Source organism: Crocodylus siamensis, chromosome 2 (genome assembly GCF_052110815.1).
Source record: "Crocodylus siamensis isolate JL-2025a chromosome 2, ASM5211081v1, whole genome shotgun sequence".
Lineage (NCBI taxonomy): Eukaryota > Metazoa > Chordata > Crocodylia > Crocodylidae > Crocodylus > Crocodylus siamensis.
The window spans coordinates 19,495,078-19,508,937 of record NC_143396.1 but is presented as its reverse complement, the minus strand read 5'-3'; the positions used below and the strand labels follow the sequence as shown (position 1 = coordinate 19,508,937).

General features: G+C 48.8%; 2 long non-coding RNA genes across 2 annotated transcripts in view; one reads left to right on the top strand and one right to left on the bottom strand.

Moving 5' to 3' along the window:
• Positions 1 to 13,860, bottom strand: part of LOC149870031 (uncharacterized) — a 71,203-nt gene that overhangs the window by 31,641 nt on the left and 25,702 nt on the right. The gene's annotated exons all lie outside the window — the stretch shown is intronic.
• On the top strand, positions 8,109 to 13,798 carry LOC149870032 (uncharacterized). The gene is made up of 2 exons (XR_016440416.1): positions 8,109 to 10,735; positions 13,286 to 13,798. It is a non-coding gene; the product is annotated as an uncharacterized LOC149870032 (long non-coding RNA).

Below are 13,860 nucleotides of genomic sequence, written 5' to 3'. Positions count from 1 at the left end.
AGCAAACACTTGTAACCCAGGCGGTACTCCAAGAGGTACCCCTTCTCCAACTGAAGGGATCAAAGCAGGTGCACAAGTACTGTGGGAGGTGTAGGGACTCTCCTCCCGCTATAGAGCAGAGCCAGACCACCAGTGGGGACTTTACCATATACCTTTTAATACCAGGAACATAACAGGCATAAATCAGAGGGTATAGTAGACACTACAATGCCCCAAGGGGGCAGGATTCAACAAAGGTTAGACACTTACAATCACTGACAAAAAAAACAGGGTTAACAAAATATAAAAAACATAAATAGCAGAACAAACAATATGGGTTGGTGAAATATAAAAAAGGCACAAAATGCAAAATGACAAGGAAACATAGGGCCTTGGTATCGGGAGGGGAAGAAAGCACAATGGCCCCTTTCCACTGCAGGAAAATTTGCTTTTTGTTAGCTTATTCACCCCAAGTTACTTCAGCTGCAACTTGAACCCAGATCTCCCACATAATAGACAGGAATACTACCACAGAGCCACCACTGGTGGCAGTACTGTAGCCTGCTAGGGGTCTTGACTTTCCAGGAGCCCCAGCTTCACGTTGAGCTGCCAGGCCTCTGATCGGAGGAGCTGGAAGCAGGGCTGGGATCCTCTCAGGTTGCTGCTCAGATCCTTGCTGGAGTGGGGGAGCCTCTCCTGCTGCCTACAGCCTCTCCCAGGGGATCCTGGAGCCCAGTGGGGAGCCTCTCCTGCCGGCTGCAGGCCCCACTGCTGAGGGTCCCACTGCTGCCTGCAGGTCCTGCTCTTTCAGGCTCTTCTGGGGCACTGCTCCTACCCTGCTGGCTCAGCTCTTATCAGCTCTACGAAGCCCCTTCCTTGTTGTCTCTCCTGAGTCAGCCCACGCTGACCCTTTTATCCCCCTCCAAGTGACCGAAGGGGCCAATCGGGGGACACGGGGGGGGGGTGAGTCTCTGGGGCCTATTGGTGCAGAAAGGGAATCGCAAATCCTCCAATCATCTTTTACCCCTTCAAAACACCTGGGCCAAATCATTACCAGATTGGTGAGGAAAGGGAATCCCAAGTCCTCCAATCATCTTTTGCCCTTTCAAAACCCCTGGGCCAGGTCACTGTCAGCCAGCCCGTCACACACTATTTGTAACAAAAGCCAAGGCCCGTAACACACAACACAAAGACACATGCCACCCAGATTCCCTTTTTGTTGACTATTTTATTTTGAACAGTCTGTCTGGCTGGGTCCCAGACAAAACACCCCCCAAAAAAGAAGGTTGTAGCAAAGACTGAGGCCAACTCACTATAAATAACAAACTTAAAATAACCTCCCATTCTTCATCATTTTGCTCCTGCCACTTATCACTGTGGCAGGGATTATCATTAAGAGAATAATGACTCTTGTTTGTGCTGTGCAATTGTAAAGGCGCACTGAGTTCCTTATCACAAAATGGTGTTTTTCTGCTGTCATCATTTACATATGTATGTTGCTGTTCCAAAAAAATCATTGTCAGCAATCTAGGCCACAATGGTAACCTCATGACTCCACAGTCATACATAACAGAGGGAACTAATTCTTTTGATTTGCAGTAATATACCAGCAGGAAACACTGAGTAGCCTATTAACTTTCAAGCAGCTATGACTAAGGGCTGAGAAACAGACTACTGTCCATCCTGAAATTCTTCTAAGTCTCCCCCAATTGCATTAGCATGGGGCAGCCTCAACTATACTAGCACTCGTGAGAGAATTTCAGAAAGTCCTAAGTACAGCTGTGACACACTGAGGGATGACTTGGGGACCTCCAGAGCTCAAAGCATGACGTACTACAGTTTCAACAAGATGGTCAATAGTAGAGGGATATATGATATTTATCACAGGTTGGCACAATGAAGGACTTTTACATACCTCCATGGACTATTCAAACAACACTATCTAGCTTCTACAGCAGTGATTCTCAACTTTTTCAGACTCCAGACCCCCCTCCATCATTTTTGTAAAGTGACACCCCATTTCTAAAACAAACTTTATTATAGTACTTATTTCCATAAACAAGGGCCAGGTAGGGTCAAGTCTAGATACCACAACCCAGCCCCTGTTCCAGGACGTGCAGGAGCAGCTGGGGGGACAAGCCTGTGCTTATCTCCTTGCATCCTGCCACACTTCTACAACAATTTCTTGGGACCCCAGTTACGAGTCAGAATAGCTGGCCTAAGGCTTGAAGAATTTCAAATGGATGGTACTACAGAAGTCCTCGTGACCTCATGGACGACACCAAGTTATGGGGAAGTGTGGTCATGCTTGAAGATAGGCTACAGTTACAGGTGGACCTAGACAGGCTGGCAAGTTGGGTAGATCAGAACCTGATGAAGTTCAGCATCAAGAAATGTAAAGTGGTCCACCTCAGGATAAGCAACCCTCACTATAGGCTTGGCAGCACCAAACTGACTAGCACCACAAATGAAAGGGACCTGGGGGTAATAATAGACCACAGTTTGGCTGAGAGCCAGCAGTGCAATGCTGTAGCCAGTAAGGCAGATAATACTCTGGCATGCATCAATCAATGCATCTCCAGCAAAGCCAAGGAGGTGATTCTTCTGCTCTATTCAGCACTGGTGAGACCACAGCTGGAGTACTGCATCCAGTACTAGGCACCACACTTTAACAAGGATGTGGACAAGCTTGAGAGAGTCCAAAGAGCCAACCATATGATCAGAGTCTTAAAAGGCAAGTCATATGAGGAAAGGCTGAGGGATCTGGGACCCTTCACCCTAAGGAAAAGAAGGCCGAGTGGGGACCTGGTAGCAGCTTACTGCTACACTAGGGGAGTACATCAAGGGCTAGATGAGCAAGTGGTCACCAGAGCACCCGAGGGGAAAACTAGGAGTAATGGCCACAAACTCGATCGATCGATCGATTCAGGCTCAACATTAGGAAAAACTTCTGCACAGTCAGGGTGTCTAGACTGTGGAATAAGATCCCTCCAGAGGTGGTGCGATCGCCTACCCTGGAAAAGTTCAAGAGGAGACTACACAGTCACCAGCTGGGGTCACCTGACCCCCCAGTTATCTTTCCTGGTTGGTGCAGGGGGCTGGACCCAATGATCTTCTGAGGTCCCTTCCAGCCTGACAATCTATGAATCCGTAGGTGCAGAGTACCGGTAATATGCCTAATGAAATACTGAACAGTGCAGAGCTGACCCACTTGACAGCTGGGTCCAATTACCATCGAATGTATGGTCACAGGTGTGATTCCTGTCTTTTAAATACTGACCCTTGTTGAGATCATTGAGTATAAATTTAAGCTTAGGATTATATAATGCTAAATTATTATTGTAACTGTTATTATTTTAAAGTGTTTTGTATATTTATGGTACCATACAGACAGATATCTTTTAATCTTTTATTCCAAACCTTCAGGGATCCCCTTGGTTTCACTCTCCTTTCAGATTACTAGCTCCAAGGCTTCCTCCTGGCATGTCTCTCAACAAGCAAACAAACAAAATACCCAAACCTCAAGGGTGCTGTTGCCCCTAGGACTCCTTTTACCAGAGACCCCCAAAGATTGACACGGCCCCTTGTCCAATTTGGTATGAAGTGAACTTTTAATAGTAACCCCTAAGCTAGGGAACTCCCTTCTCATCAGTGCAGAGGCAGAAAAGGATCTTGGAATGACTATTGATGTCAAGATGAACATGGGCCGGCAGTGTGGGGATGCAGTCAGGAAGGCCAACCGCACCTTGTCATGCATCCACAGATGCATCTCAAGCAGGTCCAAGGGGGTGATCCTCCCCCTCTGTGTGGCACTGGTCAGGCCGCAGCTGGAGTACTGCATCAAGTTCTGGGTGCCACACTTCAGGAGGGATGTGGACAACATGGAGAGGGTCCAGAAGAGGGCCGCTTGCATGATCAGGGGGCAGCAGGGCAGGCGCTACAAGAAGAGGCTACGGGACCTGAACCTGTTCAGCTTCCACAAGAGAAGGCTGAGGGGGGGATCTAGTGACTGTTTACAAGCTAGTCAGAGGGGACCAGCAGGCATTGGGGGAGTCCCTGTTCCCCCTGAGCTCCGCCAGGAGTGACCAGGAATAATGGTCACAAGCTGGCAGAGGGTAGATTTAGGCTAGATATCAGGAGGTGCTACTTCATGGTCAGGGTGGCTAGGATCTGGAACCAACTTCCAAGAGAAGTGGTGCAGGCTCCTACCCTGGGGGTCTTTAAGAGGAGGCTAGACAAACACCTTCCTGGGGTCATTTGACCCCAGTACTTTGTCCTGCCATCACAGGGGGTCGGACTTGATGATCTGCTCAGGTCCCTTCCAACCCTACCAACTATGAAACTATGAAAATATACTGCAAGTATACTTCCTTGTAATACAACCTGGCAAGCGGTTCCTTCAGGTGTTACAGCAGCAACCTTCGGTGGTACTAGCCTCAGATCCTCAGCTGGGTGTGCAGGATGTTAGTTTCTGGATTCCTTGATGTTCAAACAAGAAGTCTAAGGTTGTTCCTGTCTCCCCAGGGCGGCAACGCAGAACATACACATGTTCCTTTGTTTGTCCATCATTTTTGTAACTTTTCTCATCCCAAATTGTCGAAACCTCTGGCTCTGTGCCAAGCATTCCTTATATGGTGCACCAATTCCCTGGCACTGCCAGCCACATTCCTTGCAGGGAAACTGCTGTCTTTTGCTCACCTAGTGGCCCATCACAGCACTCCCTTTTCCCAGTGCCTTATAAGGTGGTCCGTTCAATTTTGTTGCTTAGTTCTGGGAAGGCCTGGACTATGGCTAAAAGCCTTAGCATAACTCAGTTTGCCCATTACAGGTGCCTATACGTGTCGTCTTCTCTGAGGTGGGGTAGTGGCATTTTAATTAAACCAGCTCTTGGGAGCTGCTCTAATTAAAACTCCTACAGTGTCTCATCTGTTCAATGTCCCGTGTTTCAAAATGGCAGTGGGTATGCTTTAACTAAAGCTTGTATGATGAGCTATAGTTAAAGCACCCCGGTCACCATTTTGAAATCAGGATGCTGAATACATGAGATGCTGCAGTACGCTGGACTGTTCTGAGTTGAATACTTCAGCAGGCTCAATGAGAACACAGTCTACTCTGTTGCATTCTAATCAAACGCATCAGAGCACATGTATAGGCACGCAAAAGTCAAACAAAATGCACGTTATTTTCTTTGCTCCAGGCTTATGCCTTTTTCCTTGACTACTTACAAAGGAGTTAATGCCATTTTTACAGCTTCCATTCTTTGAGCTTCTTTGTGGTGCCCCCACCCAAGGAAAAAGAACTGCTAACCAGTTTAGCTCTTTCAAACCAGCTATAGAACCGCAACATCTTCATCCCCAGCTCCTTTCTCCTATGACTCTGTTTTACTCCCTTAATTGTCACCACCCAGTGCCTCGCCAGTGCAGGTGGATACTAAATTTAGCCTTTCATATTCAAATAAAATGGACTAACTGGGTCCTTGAATTTATAATCCTTAATGAATCTGTGTGGGGTTTATATGCTCAATCACACTGATTCAATGATTAGTGGATCGCTTTTACAGAAAGTGGGACATCTTTCACAGGAAAAACTTAGATCTACCCACTTCAGCATACCCTATGGGACGATGTTCCCATGAGCAGGAATGTGTATTTATCCAGGGATGCCCATGCCATGCATGCCCCGGCATGTAGCAGGTTATCCTGGGTAGGAAAGGGGAGGCTGGGGCCAGCAACTGTGCCGGCCTCAGCAGCCTTACCTGGGGTACTGAGGGCCTCTGAAAGCTGCATCTGTGGTGCTCCTGCAGCAGGGAGCCTGACTAGCAGTCAGACCATGACTCCAGCTAGCCAGGCTTCAGTTTTGGGTGGTGTGCACTGCTGCCATGTGCACCCCTTTGGTTTTTTTTGGTGTGGGTTTTTTTGACCCTGGAATCTCCAGGGGAGCACTTTAAGTACTCAGTGACTGAATATAGGGTAAGAAAAAGAAACTGCCACTATTTGATATTCAAAAGAAAAGAATGAGCTAGTTTATGCCTCAGTCCCACTTCTCAGGATCTCTTTCTGGCCAATTTAGACTGCTCCCTGCTAAGCTGTCTGGCAGCTATGAAGCCTGTTGGTAGGCATCTAGCTCTGCCCACAACAATGCAACCCAACCCAGGACTAGGAATTCATCTAAGCCAGGGCAGCCTGGGACCACATGCCATGCAGGCCCCTGTCCTGGGGGCTGCTCTCCATGCAGGCAACCCCCACCCCCAAACTCTCACCCACCATGCAGGCAGCCCAATGTGCCCCCCCAATGCATGTGCTATGTAGGCAGCCATTCCACCCAACACGTACACCACAGGTAGCCTGGCTCCCCCATGCTGCATACATAGCACCCCCATCTTCTCCCAGCCATATGCAGTGTCTCCCAGCAGTACAAGAAGCCTGGATCCCTGTCCTGCTGTGCACACAGCAAGAGCAGACTGGACCCCTCACTGCATGTGCAGCTCAACCCCCCCAGACTCCTCCCAGTGCACTGCCCTTGTTACACAAATTGCCAATTACTCAAATCACAAGTGAGACCTTATGAGGGAGGAAAAGGCAAGATGCCATGTTTATTGATTAAGCACTTAATACACACACATACACACACACACACCACATTCATACCCCAGTTTCTGTCCCGCACTGGTATACATTACCAGGCTTATCAATACTCAGATCAACTTAGGGGCCAGCCAAGTTGATCACCAGTAGGAGCCAGGCTCCTGCTCGTCCATCTCGTCAGACAAACCTATGCTCCAGGATGACATGCAGAACAAGACCCAAAATTGATACGTCTTGCCCCACCTTTTATAGCCTTGTCAATTCACCCAGTCCTTTGGGATTTTGCTGCGTTATCATTGTGTTCTTTCCTGAAGGTCAATTGCCGTTGTTCTCTCACTGTTCTGGGGCGGAGTCTTCTTGTTTGGTCTTTTATCTGTCTGCATTCTTCAGCCAGTTGCCAGCTCATGTTTTCCTTTTCCACAGACACACTCTCACCCATTCTCTCGTACATACAGCATAGAAAGGTTGAGCACTTATGCCAAGCTACAGAGCAATACAAAATGAAATTTCTTAAGGCAATGCAAAACTCAAGAAAATACATAAGATTACCACCAGAGCGCCCCAAGGGATGACAAGGTCGAATGGTCACAAACTCCTGCAAGACCATTTCAGGCTGGACATAAGGAAGAATTTCTTTACTGTCCGAGCCCCCAAGGTCTGGAACAGTCTGCCAGCGGAGGTGGTTCAAGCACCTACATTGAACACCTTCAAGAGTAAATTGGATGCTTATCTTGCTGGGATCCTATGACCCCAGCTGACTTCCTGCCCTTTGGGCAGGGGGCTGGACTCGATGATCTCCCGAGGTCCCTTCCAGCCCTAATGTCTATGAAATCTATGAAAAGCAATAGGCAAAAAGTATATTTGTATAACACCATCCCCCCAGGCGTTAGGGAAGAAGGTAGAAGCTAGAGGGTGGTGGAAGCTGAGGCCTCCTCTGCACATTACAGGTATTACACTAATACCTGGTATTAACTAATTGCATAATTACCTTAAAACAGCTACATGAGCAAAGTGGCTATCACATGATAAAAATTTCCAATCAACTATAGTTATACCTCAAAAATGTGTACTAACTTTATAGCTGGTTGTTATTGAGCTTTAATTTGCTCATGTAGCAGCATCTCCCCTGTGGCTGGGAGTCCTGTCACCTGACAGGGCTCCCTTTTGCAAGAGTGCACCTTGCTTAGCCTGAAACTCCTGAGCCCTGGGGATCATAGCTGTGGTAATTCCCAAGACTTGGGGGTACATGAAACCCCTAGCCCACACAGGGCTCTTGGCCCTGGCTGTGCTTCATGCACAGCTGGGACCTAGAATCCTGAAACTGATGGGGTTTCCATCCTGTCTGTGCCTCATGGGAGTTGCAGCTGGGACCAGGAGATCCATCAGTTGCTGGACTCGGCCTTGACTACACGTGGCCCCTATGGCTGGGAGCCCTCTCAGCAAAGGGGGCTCCCATCCATGGGAGCCTTCTTCTTACCAGTGCAGGAGCCCATGTAGTGCATGCAGCAGGGGTAGCACACAGAGCTGCTTGTGCCACCAGTGGTGGTTGTGTGGTAGTGTTCCAGCTGGCTATGTGGAAGATCAAGGTTCAAGTCCCAGCTGAGGTGACTTGGGGTAAGTGAGCTAACAAGAAGCACATTTTTTTGCAGTGGAAAGGGGCCATTGTGTTTCAGGGTGGCTAGGATCTGGAACCAACTTCCATGGGAAGTGGTGCTGGCTCCTATCCTGGGGGTCTTTAAGAGGAGGCTTGATGCCTACCTGGCTGGAATCATTTGAGCCCAGTTTTTTCTCCTGCCCAGGTGGGGGGTTGGAGTTGAAGATCTACAAGGTCCCTTCCAACCCTACTTCTATGATTCTATGAACGGCAGGTGAGAGCCCTGGGCCAGAGGTTGCCTGCACCAGCAAAAAGGCACAACTGAATCTAATGTGCAATCCCATAATCACACCTCCTACCATGAATGTGTGTCATGGGAGGACCATGATTGTGTGGATCCTATATTAGATCCAATTATGTATGTATTGGCACATGTGGAGGGGGCCTGAAGAACCTAGCTGCTGCAACAGAAGCAATATGCTTTTTTTAATCTCTTTTCACAATCAGATGTGTAGGGGAATGGAGACCTGTATTTCTTGGTTTGTACCTATTCCTATTTAAATTATTTGTTTGTAAGATTGCTGACAAGTACTATATACAGTACTCCAAAGAAGATCATATTAATGCCCAGTACAATGATACTAATACTTTGTTGTTCCTACTAAAAATAACACACACAGCCACATCACACTGGTGGCTCATAGTCATTCTGCAGTTGACTAGTACATCTACCTTCCTCTCTTCCTCTTTTGCCTCCAGTGTATGAGCCCTGAGCTTATGAAATAAAGCATAGCTAGGTTACTTTTGGTCTATTTAATATACCAGCAATACTGTCTTAGTTCCTGTGTCTTCTTTCACCTTAAAATTTACTTAAGTCCTAAAGGCTCCACTCCCTGCCATTTTTACCCAATCCAATTTCCCTCCCTTTTGGATCCCTAACCAATCCTTAATTTTGTACTCTTTACCCCTTTTATGAAAATCACAGAAAATCAGGGTTAGAAGGGACCTCAGAAGGTCATCTAGTTCAACCCCCTGCTCAAAGCAGGACCATCCCCAACTAGATCATCCCAGCAAAGGCTTTGTGTAGCTGGGTCTTAAAAACCTTGGAACCAACTTCCAAGAGAAGTGGTGCTGGCTCCTACCCTGGGGGTTTTTAAGAGGAGGTTGGATGAACATCTTGCTGGGGTCGTTTGACCCCAGTATTATTTCCTGCCACAGCGGGGGGTCGGACTAGATGATCTGCTCAGGTCCCTTCCGACCCTAGAAACTATGAAACTATGAAACCTCCAAAGATGCAGATTCCACAACTTCTCTGGGTAACCCGTTCCAGTACTTGACTACCCGCCTAGAAAGTTGTTCCTAATATCTAACTTAAACTTCCCGTGCTGCAACTTGAGGCCATTGCTCCTCATTCTGTCATCTGCCATCACTGATAACAGTCTAGCTCCATCCTCTTCAGGTAATTGAAGGCTGTTATTAAGTCCCCTCTCAGTCTTCTCTTCTCCAGGCTCAACAAGAGCAGCTCCCTCGTAATTCATGTTTCTCGGCCCTCTAACCATTTTTATTGCCTTCTACTGGATGCTCTCCAATTCCTCTACATCCCTTCTATAGTGGAGGACCCAAAACTGGACACAGTACTCCAGATGTGGGCTCACCAGTGCTAAATAGAGGGGAATAATCACTTCCTTTGATCTGCTGGCAACACTCTTACTAATACAGCCCAGTATGCCGTTAGCCTTCTTCATAAGAAGTGCACACTGTTGGTTCAAATGCAGCTTATTGTTCACTGTAACCCCTAGGTCCTTTTCTGCTTTGTCCCCAGTCTTTACCTGTGCATGGGATTGTTCCTTCCTAAGTGCAGGACTTCGCACTTTTTCTTATTGAATGTTATATGAGATTTTTTGGGGGTCCAGTCGTCCAATTTGCCTAGGTCCCTTGGAATCCTAGCGCTACCTCCACCGTATCAACTACTTCCCCAGCTTGGTGTCACCTGCAAACTTGCTGAGGTGCATTCCATCCCATCTGTCACTGATGAAGATATTGAACAAAACTAGCCCTAGGACCAACCCCTGGGGCACTCCTCTTGATACTGGCTGCCAAAATTGAGTAATTGCTTGCTACCCTTTAAGCCCAACAATCCAGCCAGGGTTTTAGCCACCTGTGAGGGGGTGAAGAAGGTGCCGGGCGAGGGCAACGCTGACGGAAACCGGCCCGACTTCCGGGTCCGGGCGGAAAGCCAGGCACTCAAGTTTCCCCCTTCCAGGAACCCGGAAGTACCCGGGTCGAGACCTACCCAGACAGATAAAAGGAGCCCGGCGGGCCAGGGGAGGGCCCCGGCGGATGCGGAGGCAGGAGCGGCGGATGCGGAGACAGAAGTGGCGGATCCGGAGGTGAGCGGGGGAAAAGCCAGCGTTGGGGGATACACCCTGGAGCGGGTGCGAGCCACCTGGCGACGAGGCAGGACCTTCTGGGGCAGGGGCAAGCCCCGGCGCAGTAAGGAGGCCCAGCCGACCGGCAGTGGAGAGATGAGCGGCTTAACGCTGCGGGAAGCGGCGGCACCCGGGAGGAGCCGGGTACCGTAAGTACTGTAATATAGGGGCAATCACAGGCGGGGGAAACCACCGCGCCTGTGATCCTTGGGAGGACTAAGGGGCGGAAGGAGGCCTCTGGGAGAGGGCGGAAGATCCCAGCCCGGATCCAGGAAGGTCAGCCCGCAGCTGATAAGGGATATCGGGGGGGACAGCCGAGGGGCCAAACAAACCCTGACCCTGGTGAACCCGGCCAGGAACTTTTGTTGGACTTTGTATTTTTCTTTTCCTTTACAAACATTATTGGGGCTAGCGCCCTGACGAGTGGTCCGCCCTGAGAGGTGGCCACTTACCCGGAGGATCGGGCGAGGGTGTAGGGGAGGAGGAGCCCTCAGGACCCCTGGACCCCGCAGAGACGGAGTGCCGGTTCCGGACTGCATGCGCCACAATTATGAACCCCTAGGTTACCATCAAAGTCATGGCAGGCGAGACTGGTGTGAGCGCAGTGAGGATGACACACTCCCCTCTCACCAGTGAGACGGTCGGTCAGCGGATGGACCCCTCACACCACCTTACAGTCCATTCATCCAGCCCACCTTTCCTTAGCTTACATGCAAAAATGTTGTGGGAGACCATATCAAAAACCTTGTTGAAGTCAAGGTATATCATGTCTACTAGTTCCCCCACATCCACAGAGCCAGTCATCTCATCATATAAGACACTCAGGTTGGTCAGGCATGATTTACCACTGTTGAATCCATACTGACTGTTCCTAATAACCTTCTCCTCCTCCTAGAGCTTAGAAATTGACTCCATGAGGATCTGCTCCATGATTTTTCAGGAACTGAGGTGACAAGATTCTAATGTGGAGATTTATCCTAACTCTCATACAGAAAGGAATATTTAATCCCTCCACACCTTGAGTAGTGAACACCTTCCTGACTCCCAGCTTAGTTGAATCATGCACTGCATTATAGTTTGTCAGATACTGTTTCATGGATTGGGATCACTGTAATTCAGGCTTTAGGAGAAAGCCTAACATTTAGTGTTTCCCCTGAAGCCCCAGAAAACTGATATTTGGCTGTAAATAGCCTGAAATGGCAGGGAGGATGGAGGGAAAAGTTAAAAAAAAAATCTTACCTGAAGCACAGAGAAGAAAGGCAGCAGAGCCTTGGAAGTACTGTGGAAGCCCCATGTTTCTAGAGGCAGTACAGTCTGAACCCCTGCTGGGTGGGGGGGGGGGGGGTCATCCAATCAGTTGTTCAATTCCCCACTTTGGTGGGGAATTTAAAAGCCATGCCCAGAGTGGAGCAGGTGCTGCAGACATAGACATGCTGGGTGCCTGCTTCCAAAGCCAGGCCTAGGGTGAAGGGTGCTCCTACTACAGGGACTTCTCCCCATCCAGCACGTCTCTCCCAAGCCACTCTTTGGTTTGGAATTTCCCCCTCTCCTTCTCCAAGTGCCAGAGCAGAAATGGCTTGGGGACCTGAGCTAGGCAGGGGGAAGACCCTATGGCAGGGGGACCCTGTGCCCCACACCCAGCTGTGGGGGATGCACCCAGCAGAGGTCTCTGGAGCCCTGCTCTACCCCACTGCGTGGAAAAGGGGAGGGGGGGAATTCCTTTCCTCTCTGGTATAGCAGCAGAGTAAAGCAGGGCTCAGGAGACCCTGGTCTAGGCCAGGGGAAACCTCTGCCCCACACCTAGCTATGGGGGCAGGCACTTGGCAGGGGGAAACCCTTCCTCCCTGCTCCCAACCTCATCCCGCTTACTACACATCCAGCCAGCTAAGCAAAGCCTTGAGTGGGATGATGTAGTTGGGGCTGGTCCTACTTTGAGCACAGGGATGGACTAGATGACCCCTTGAAGTCCCTTCCACCCCTAAAATTCTACAATTTCAGCATTTTGCACTGTGCAAGCTGAAAAGATGAGCAAAAGCAGTGTGAAGATGCCCCATGTAGCAAAGAAAATGCTGCCACAGATGAAGCAAAGCAGTTTCCTCCAAGCACTCTTCATACAGATGCTTGCAAAACAGCTGATGAACAGCTGGTCAGCTGCTGTGGTGTGCTGCTGTTCAATGGTAATCAGCCCCATGGCAGACTCCCTCAGCCAGTCAGAGGCATGGGAAAGCACACCCTGAAAAATGCCTGTGACTGGGTCTAGCAAGGCTGCGGGGAGCCTGCTTTTCCCTCCACTGGAACTAAATTAAAGTGGTCCCTATTCATGGAGGGAATTGTGCAGAGCCGTATGTCAGGCCTCTCCCCCACCCCATCCCAGTACTTCCCCATTTTCCTAATCATTTCCGTTGTAAATGTTGCTATTTTATCTCCCCTCCATGATATTCCCCCTTCCATTTTTTCTTTTCTTCTTCCTCATACTATTACTAAGTCCCACTCAAATCTTCTTGAATAGCCCTGTTTTGTGACTTCTCTATGTCTCCTTTTGTTTTTTTTTCTCCTGGGCTGAGCAGTTTGCCATTCAGTATTAAGGTGTTGCTTCTTGAAGTCAGTGTCAACCTCAGGCTGAGATTCCAGGGTACTTTCCATTAAGTTTAGTTCCTCAAAGATTTTAAGACCTTTTTTCTCTTTTATAATTGTAACAGGAAGACACTGCCCTGTTACGGGAATGTTTGGGAAAAGCACCCATTTTGTTGAGAACTTTCTGTCTGACCCATGGAACTGCGCGACATATTGACTGTTTGCCTATCCAAGATGCTAAATACATGCTATGGACTTTGGTGAAGTGTCCATTACTTGCTAACAGTGACCAAGTGCTTGAAGAGGAGCTGAGGCTTTAGACGTGAATTTCTAAAGAATTTCTTGTTGAAGCGGCAAGTGTCCGGCATCCAGCCCACTGGAAGACGAACTGCGGATTCAGCTGGACGACTGCAGCTCCATCCGGATCTGTGACCAGGACTTTGTTGCTGTGAATTGATAAGCAGCGTGGGCTTACAAATGCCCACCCAGTGAGTGTTCATTGTGGGACTGATAAGTGAATCGGGAACTTGTACGAAGAGCCGGCTGAGGGATCTACAGATGGCAGCTATCTGAATTACACTTTTTGTGAGTGGGCATTGCTGATGCTCGTTATTAAAACTAAGTGAGCACTTCTCTCATGTGGTGTCCCCCTTTAATGACTCCCATCAAAGTCATGGCAGGCGAGATTGACACCGAAACG